We start from the raw sequence: 8,457 nt of genomic DNA, 5'->3' as shown, positions 1-8,457 counted from the left end.
TCATCTTCACTCTTCACAGGGACAGGAGTGAATGGGAACTTGGTGATATCAGTCTCCTCCAGCCCTTGAAGCTGCACTCCCTCCTGACTGATACACAGTTCCTCATGTTCCTCTTTAATGTGTGGGGGGTGCTCTTGCTCCTGCTGGTCCACACTGGAGCTCCGCTGCTCCTCTTCACCAATAATCACTTTGAGAACGTCTGGAGGTAAAGCTGAAACACAGACAGACGTTGACGGGAGTCAACAATACTTTGGTAATTAGCTGATTTCATTGTGAAAAAAGACGCAGCTTCATAATGAAATCATCCGATTTATTAGCCTGGGTGCCAGCTGGACTTAGCCCGGCCCACATTGGAAGTCGGGAAGTTTGGTCTGGACTTGATCTGTTGTGGAGCCACTATGTCATTTACCCCGGGTCTCCAAAGATCATCATACAACACTAAGCTGTTACACTACCACCCTTAAATAAACTCCTTCCTCCACTCTGCTCCTGCTGGTGGTCAAGATATAAAACGGGGCTGAAGGAAACATTTGAGAGGGTCAAACTCAAGGGCCTCGGGCAAAATCTGGCCCCTAGCAAATTTCAATCGGGCACAAATATCTCGTTTACAATTGTTTGGAGGATTTTGGTTTCAAATCCGATCATCGGTTCCCAAGTTAATATGCCCAGGTTTGCATTACGTAAGCAGCCAGGCGGTTGTTGTGTTGCAGCCATGGGGCGCAGTACGCGGCGCTCTGGTGTAGCTTTATTTTACAATAAAAACACCCTTTCAATAAGGATGTGACCCGATTCAACTCCACTCCTCAAAGAATCGAGAATCAATCAGAACCGGAATGGGAATCAGACCACTTAAAAATGCTTGATGACACAAAACAACGTACTTTCCATCTTATTTTTGACATATTAAGAATTTTCATCTGTGTTTTTATGACATTTACTAAAGATTTTTAAGGCAAGACGTATAGTGTATTAATAAGGTAGCCTGGTTTTTTTGAATAGCAGGTTTAAGTCTTTCTCAGATGTCAATGTAAGGACAAGCTGTCTGTCCACTCATGCATGTATTAAAGGTCCCATGTCATGGTGCTCTTTGGACGCTTTAATAAAGACCTTAGTGGTCCTTCAGATACAGTATTAAGGACCACTAAGGTCTATATAAAGAGACTTCAGATCCAGTATTAGGGGACCACTAAGGTCTATATAAAAGAGACTTCAGATCCAGTATTAGGGACCACAAGGTCTATATAAAGAGACTTCAGATCCAGTATTAGGGACCACTAAGGTCATATAAAAAGAGACTTCAGATCCGTATTAGGGACCACTAAGGTCATATAAAAGGACTGCAGATCCAGTATTAGGGACACTAAGGTCTATATAAGAATGACGTCAGATACAGTATTAGGGACCACTAAGGTCTATATAAAGAGACTTCAGATACAGATGGGACCATTCAGATTCCTGCACGCTAACCACATGTAGTTTATAAATCTGATGTGTTATTCTACTATCTACAGTGTGTATTACCAAATCAGGGAATCCCGAAACAGCGTTTCTTAGTTAGTTCATCAGAGATGGAGCGACCCGAGACAGCTGGAGGAGACAAGCTGGGGGGGAAGGTTAGTCTGAGAGGCCGCCACAAGCTAAGCTAACGTTAGCCTGATAGCTGCTAGCATGCTGCTAGCTCCTGGAGCTAACGGGTTTATATCAGCGTGCTAACTTTCTCCTCACAGTCCTTCAGCTGCAAGAAAAACATCCGCTGTCCTGGTTCAGATCTGGAAGAAGTAGTCCGACCCGTTACTGCAGTTGAAGTACTAATACACACTGTAGATAGTAGAATAACACATCAGATTTATAAACTACATGTGGTTAGCGTGCAGGAATCTGAATGGTCCCATCTGTATCTGAAGTCTCTTTATATAGACCTTAGTGGTCCCTAATACTGTATCTGAAGTCTCTTTATATAGACCTTAGTGGTCCCTAATACTGTATCTGAAGTCTCTTTTATATAGACCTTAGTGGTCCCTAATACTGGATCTGAGTCTCTTATATAGACCTTAGTGGTCCCTAATACTGGATCTGAGTCTCTTTTATATGACCTTAGTGGTCCCTAATACGGATCTGAAGTCTCTTTTTATAGACCTTAGTGGTCCCCTAATACTGGATCTGAAGTCTCTTTATATAGACCTTAGTGGTCCCTAATACTGGATCTGAAGTCTCTTTATATAGACCTTATGTGTCCCCTAATCGGATCTGAAGTCTCTTTATATAGACCTTAGTGGTCCTTAATACTGTATCGAAGGACCACTAAGGTCTTTATTAAAGCGTCCAAAGCACCATGACATGGGACCTTAATACATGCATGATTGGACAGACACTTGTCCTTACATTGACATCTGAGAAAGACTTAAACCTGCTATTCAAAAAACCAGGCTACCTTATATAACACTATACTGTCTTGCCTTAAATCTTTAGTAAATCTCTAAAACACAGATGAAAATTCTTAATATGTCAAAATAAGATGGAAGTACTTGTTTTGTGTCATCAAGCATTTTTAAGTGGTCTGATTCCCATTCCGGTTCGATTGATTCTCGATTCTTTGAGAGTGGAGTTGAATCGGGTCACATCCTTATTGAAAGGGTGTTTTTATTGTAAAATAAAGCTACACACAGAGCGCCGCGTACTGCGCCCCATGGCTGCAACACAACAACCCCTGGCTGCTTACGTAATGCAAACCTGGGCATATTAACTTGGGACCGATGATCGATTTTGAAACCAAAATCCTCCAACAATTGTAAAAACGAGATATTTGTGCCGATTGAAATTTGCTAGGGGCCAGATTTTGCCCGAGGCCCTTGAGTTTGACCCTCTCAAATGTTTCCTTCAGCCCCGTTTTATATCTTGACCACCGCAGGAGCAGAGTGGGGAGAGATTTATTTAGGGTTAGGTGTAACAGCTTGTGTTGTTGATGATCTGGGAACCCGGGGTAAATGACATAGTGGCTCCACAACAGATCAATCAGACCAACTTCCCGACTTCCAATGTGGGCCGGGCTAAGTCCACTGGCACCCAGGCTAATAAATCGGATATTTCATTATGAAGCTGCGTCTTTTTTCACAAGAATCAGCTAATACCAAAGTATTGTTGACTCCCGTCAACTCTGTCTGTGTTTCAGCTTTACCTCCAGACGTTTCTCAAAGTGATTATTGGTGAAGAGAGCAGCGAGCTCCAGTGTGACCAGCAGGAGCAAGACACCCCCACACATTAAGGAACATGAGGAAACTGTGTATCATCAGAGGGAGTGCAGCTTCAAGTCTGGAGGAGACTGATATCACCAGTTCCATTCACCCTGTCCCTGTGAAGAGGAAGATGATGAAGAGGAAGCTCAGTCCTCACAGCTTCATCGAGACAAACTCAACACATGGAAACAGAAGCTGATGGAGAGGACTGTGGAGGACCAGAACCAGCCAGGAACTCACATCCACTTTTACAACCAAGACTCAAGACCAGACTGAAACCCTTCTGATCCTGAGACTGATGACAGTGCTGAATGGAAGGAACCAGAGATCCTCGCGCTTCACACTCTCTAAACGTGATTCAAGCGTAAGAAAACTCTCATCTGCTCTGAGTGTGGGAGGCATTTGACATCAACTCAAATCTAAAAACGCATGCTATCTCACACTGGAGAAAAGCTTTCAGCTGCTCAGTTTGTAATAAATCACCAGAGTGGAGATTTACAGAAACAGATTTCGCGAGATTCCAGGCTGAGAACACAGCTACGCCGGTCGAGCGGGATATGGTTTTTCCTCGAGAGAACCGTGACTCGCAACCGCAAACATGGCAGTTGCTCAGTGTTTGATGTACAAATGAACAAAAGTCTTTTTTATAGCTCCTTCGCCGTGTCGTGAAGAGCCAGGGGTTAATTTTATATTTCTGGCAATGCGGCGACACAGCTTCCCAAAGTTGTACGTCTGCGCCAAACACTTCACCGCGACTGTTTCCTCAACTTGGGCCAGTACAGAGCGGCCTTGCTGAACGTCTGAAGATAAAGCCTGGATCAGTACCAACTCTCGTGGCTCAGCTGCAAACCTCGACAATTAGTCACCAATGTTATGTATATGGTTCCCAGCTTCTTACCCTTAGATGTGGCTGTTACGTTAGCTCCGCAGCTAACAGCTAACCGCCCAGTTCCTACGCTAATATAAAGGCAGATAGCTTCAAGCATAAGTGTTGGGTTTGGGCGCGCGACATCCACCTTCCCCTCATTGAAAATCATTTTAAGATCTTATTAAAATTATTCACTAAACATTGCTTATCTTCTATGTTACAACTGCACCCAATATGTTAGAGCCCGACCGATAAAGGATTTTTAGGCGATACCGATACGATTTGGTTATTTAAAAATCTGATATTCCATAATCAGCCAATGTATATTTAAAACAAAATCCAGAAATCCGTTACAAAACAAACGATTTCCTTAGTTTTTCTGTAGTTTATTAGTTCTCACTAAAATTATGATAATTTCATTATAACAAATCAAAATATATTAAAGTTCTGATAATAAAAGGTATAAAAATAAAAACTAAGATATGAAACCTAACCAAAAACACATTACCAAAAAAATAATTAGAGTTGTCAACAGGACGGTGTAGAGCTCCTCTGGTGGACAGACTATGCAACCCACACTAAGGACATTGTAAGCGTCTTGTGACGACTATCACCCATCACTAACAGGGACATTGTAGAGCGTCTCTGGTGCAGACTATGCAACGCCATCATAACAGGGACGTTGTAGAGCTCCTCTGTGTACAGACTATGCACACGCCATCACTCCGGGACGTTGTAGAGCGTCCTCTGGGACAGTATGCAACGCCATCACAACAGGGACGTGTAGAGCGTCCTCTGGTGGACAGACTATGCAACGCCATCACTAACAGGTTCGTTAAGCGTCCTCTGGTGGACAGACTATGCAACGCACACTAACAGGGACATGTAGAGGCGTCCTCTGGTACAGACTATGCAACGCCATCACTAACAGGGACTTTTGTAGAGCGTCCTCTGGTGGACAGACTATGCAACGCCATCACTAACAGGGACGTTGTAGAGCGTCCTCTGGTGGACAGACTATGCAACGTCATCACCTACAGGGACGTATAGAGCGTCCTCTGGTGGACAGACTATGCAACGCCAATCACTAACAGGGACGTTGTAGAGCGTCCTTGGTGGACAGACATGCAACGCCATCACTAACGGGACGTTGTAGAAGCGTCCTCTGGACAGACTATGCAACGTCATCACTACAGGGCGATGGGAGGAAGGCAGACGAGTAGAGAGCGTCCTCTGGTGACAGACTATGCAACGCCCACCTAACAGGGACGTTGTAGAGCGTCCTCTGGTGGACAGACTATGCAACGCCATCACTAACAGGGACGTTGTAGAGCGTCCGCTGGTGGACAGACTCGCAACGCCAACAACGTAACAGGTGTGGTGTTTTTACCGTTTTTTATTTTTGAATTATTATTTGTGATAAATTCCTTGTAATTGCCGAATTCGGACGTCGGGCGCTAGAAATACATAGTAGGCCAGACTATTCAAGAAAAAATATGAATCATGAATTTTCTGCTTAGAATAATATCACGATTCTCTGCATCGATTTTTTTGACCATTCCACAAGATAAAACCAAACACTGATTTTGTGATGTGTCTGCTGTAAAATTCAATGAGAATCAACGTCGTTAAAAAAACAAGTATGTTTGTTTACCGCAGTTGCCTTGGGTCAGTTGACCGTTTTCAAGGGGGGGTTTGTTTTTTTTACATACTAAAGGGGACTTGTAATAATCGCGTGAACTGTCAATGATAAAAATCACACAAAACTTTGGTGGGAAAAAAATATTAAAAAAAACCCAACACCATGTGAAAAGGGCAAAATAATAATAAGTCTATAATGAGGCGTAATAGGTTGGCAGAAAGTGACCATAACTTTGGTGTTTTCATGGTTGACAGGAAGCACCACAATGTACGGAAGAGGATTAGGTGAATCGGCTCTGATGGCCGTTTAATCTCAGACATTCTGACTTTAATCTCAAGGGGAAAGTCCTGACTTATATCCCGATTCGCTTACCGATTACTTTAAATCTCGATGGTTCTGACTTTAATCTCAGAGTTCTGCTACCTCGATCCGACTTTAATTATGCGACTTGATCCGGTTTTCTGACTTTAATCTCGAGTTCTGACTATTAGAGTCTACATCAGAGTTCGACTTTAATCTCAGTTATATGTATCTGAGCGATTAATCAGATTGCTTATCCAGAGTTCTGAGAAAAAGTCATTCACCTAATTTAATTATAATCCTCTTCCGTACACAAGGTTTAAATCACATTTATTTAAAAAATGACACTTGTAAACAGGATGAATCGGATCACGGTGTTATCAACGATTAATAGTGACGGACTGGTACCAAGTAATATCCAGATCTAATTGACCTGATTGTCTCTACAGCGCCGGCAGCTCCAGCGTCTGCGTCACAGCGGCCGTCTCCATGGACTGTTGGCGCAGACAGGCAACCCCAGGCAGACACGGTCAGTCCTCACCACACCTGTCCATGACGGCCCCGTCCCCAGGTCGAGAGTGAAGGTAACATGTTTACACCACCTCAGTACATTTAACTGTGAGTGTACTCCGTGAAGTATTCTGAGTTCTCCTTGCTTCTTATTTTGCGTAGTAAAAATACTTTTGTCGCAGGGGGTCCGGCAACTGTCTGCTGCAAAGAATTCGGGCGTGGTGGGCCTTCGGAGCAGACCCTTTGGTGCCTGTCATCGAGTACTCTGTAAAGAGAACACCCAAAAGACCCCGTTCTAGACTGATGGAGGAGAAGGAACGGAAGAGACTGGGGGCAGCTCTTTGGTGGGACGCTTCCAAGAGGAACGGGTCCACGCTCAGGTCCACGCTAGAAATAGACCCATGAGCAATCGTTAGACTCACGCTAACAGTCGTAATTCTGAGCCTGAAGATGTAATGTGTGGCTCGGGAGACTTTATAATTGTTTTGTAATTTTTATGTATAGTGGAAGGTGTTCTATTAGCGTCTCGTAGAACAGGAACCATTCACAACCCCTGACCACTGCACTTGCTCGTTGAAGCCATGATTTCTCTCTCATCATGGAGGGGGGGGGGATTCGTCTTGCGGCAAACCAGAGAAGGGTAGCTTTACCTGCCCTTATGACGTCATAGGGGAAATCCCAGATCGGCCCATCTGAGCTTTCATGTTTCTCAAGGTAGAGCCAGGATACCAGGAAGTCTCACCTAGCACCTTTCTAGCCACTGGGGGCCATAGCAGGTGGGGGGGGGGGGGGGGGGGGGGCATATTAAGTTCAAGTGACAGTTCCGATTGCATGGGGACCTTAACCCTTTCATGGATTCGGGTAAAATTGACTCATTCAAATTTTTACAAAAGGGAAAAAAAACGGAGAAAAGAAATTTTTTCTAACTGAAAATCAAAGGGCTAATCTTATTTTCGGGATATCTGATACCAATGCAGACATTATTCGGATAGACCATTCACTGTTTTTTCCCATAGTGGATGTTTAACATGAATAATAGCCTTATAACAAAAAACCGAAGCACACTCCTTTTATTGTGTTCTAACTGATTGCAATCTCTCATTATGTACTCAATTGTTTGAAATTGAAGATAAAGACAAAATTTTTAAAAGATTGTGCAGGAAATTTTATTGCAAAATTGTTTTTATAACCCCAATAAGTCTGGTCATCAGACCCCATAGGATACAAGAGGTCCCGAAAGTGAAGACAACCAGGGTTACACTGGACGTGGATTTGATCGGAGACACCGCTCACGTCCACATAGGTTCAATGCCCGAGCTTTGCGTATGTTCTTTTCTTTAAAATGAGAGCCGTTTTAACTAAAGATTGTGTTTTCCTTCCTTTGCGATATAGAGGAAGATTCGTCTGCTCCACCCACAACGGCAAAAAGTACATAGATGTACGAGACCTGCATCCGGCGTTGTTCACGCGGTCCGTCCTGCGCGCTGGCGTGTGACGTGAGAACCCAGCGATCGGAACCTTCCTGTCTGTGAAGCAGTGCTGCCCCGTTGCTCCTTCGGACTCCTTTGGCGCAGCCTGCGGTCGTTGGAGCACGACGGCGGGGGACCTTCACCTCTCGTCCAGCCATTGTACCTGAGCGGGGCATATTTTCACACAACTTCGAAAGGGAAAAGATGTGGCAACTGTGGTTAAGTTTAACTGAATTACTACTTCATTTAGATTGAACGGTATTTTCCCCCCCCCCACACCAACTCTTCAAGGCATGCGCTGCCAGCTGTTTTCGGTCTGACCTTCCACCCGCCACGCCGAGCGGCCGTTGAACCGGCGGTTGTTCCACCACTGAACGTCTCGCAGGACGGATCTGCGCGGCTGCGTCAGCAGGACGAGGGGTACTTGTGGTGCAC

At 44.4% G+C, this 8,457-nt stretch overlaps 1 protein-coding gene across 1 annotated transcript in view; it reads right to left on the bottom strand.

Annotated features, from left to right (window-relative positions):
* Positions 1-8,457, bottom strand: part of LOC116686446 (uncharacterized) — a 75,300-nt gene that overhangs the window by 37,836 nt on the left and 29,007 nt on the right. The gene's annotated exons all lie outside the window — the stretch shown is intronic.

Source organism: Etheostoma spectabile, unplaced genomic scaffold (genome assembly GCF_008692095.1).
Source record: "Etheostoma spectabile isolate EspeVRDwgs_2016 unplaced genomic scaffold, UIUC_Espe_1.0 scaffold378, whole genome shotgun sequence".
Taxonomy (NCBI): Eukaryota; Metazoa; Chordata; class Actinopteri; order Perciformes; family Percidae; genus Etheostoma; species Etheostoma spectabile.
This window is presented reverse-complemented; position numbering and strand designations above follow the sequence as displayed.